This window comes from Medicago sativa, chromosome 4 (assembly GCF_051527215.1).
Source record: "Medicago sativa cultivar Bolivia chromosome 4, Bolivia_mono, whole genome shotgun sequence".
Taxonomy (NCBI): domain Eukaryota; kingdom Viridiplantae; phylum Streptophyta; class Magnoliopsida; order Fabales; family Fabaceae; genus Medicago; species Medicago sativa.
The window spans coordinates 52,586,326-52,587,331 of NC_140752.1; the positions used below are offsets into that span (position 1 = coordinate 52,586,326).

General features: G+C 37.0%; 1 pseudogene; it reads right to left on the reverse strand.

Annotated features, from left to right (window-relative positions):
* Nucleotides 1-553, reverse strand: LOC146929765 (histone H2A variant 1 pseudogene; annotated as a pseudogene).
* Between the last annotated feature and the right edge of the window lie 453 nt (nt 554-1,006).

The window sequence follows — 1,006 nt, forward strand, 5'->3', positions numbered from 1 at the left end:
TTTACACACTACCATATCAATTCATTAGAAATTTTAAAATTGCCATACTGTGATCATCATCATTTCAAGTCATAATAAAAAACACACCCTTAATTAAAATAAACCACATGACAACAAAAGTAAAGAACTCATTCTTTGGCAGTTTTGTTGATCAAGGACTTGTGAATGCTAGGAATGACACCACCACCAGCAATTGTTCCCTTGATAAGGGTATCAAGTTCCTCATCTCCCCTAATAGCCAGCTGCAAATGCCTTGGTGTGATCCTTTTCACCTTCAAATCATTGGTTGCATTTCCAGCCAGTTCAAGAACTTCTGCAGTCAGATACTCCAGAATTGATGCCAGATAAACTGCAGCTGTTGCTCCCACACGTCCATTAGCTTGGACTCTTTGCTTCAGTTGTCTGTGGATCCTACCCACAGGAAACTGGATTCCAGCACGAGACGAACGAGAAGTGGGTTTCTTCTTGTCTTTGTCTTTGTTAGCCGCAGTGATTTTCGCTGCAACGAGTCCCTCTTCTCCTTTTCCTGCCATTGCTTAATCACCTTGGAATCGAGTGAGAATGTGAAATTCAATTGTACCATCAATTAAACATAAGAAAAATTTAACTCATGTATTTAGGTCTAAAATTTAAACTAGTTAACTTAACTAGACACAATTATGCACAATCACAATACTCGAATAAATAAAAATTAAAGACTAAATATTTATAACACGTCACTTGAATAATTAAAATTATAATAAATCAAGGGGCCTTCTTATTGAAAAAGGGGGAACGATGGGAGATCCAAAATGGTTGAATAAAAAATTTGATGAACAAAATCACAAAAAATAGATGCTATAGAGAGATCAAAGGGCAAATTAAACATATTTAAAAGATTGAGTTGAGATTTGGGTTTCACCCCTCAAAAATCTTTTAAATGTTTGGTATGTCTCAGGGATTTAACCCCCCCCCCCCCCCCCCCCCACACACACACACATGTTTCTTTATGTTAAACATGTGCAAG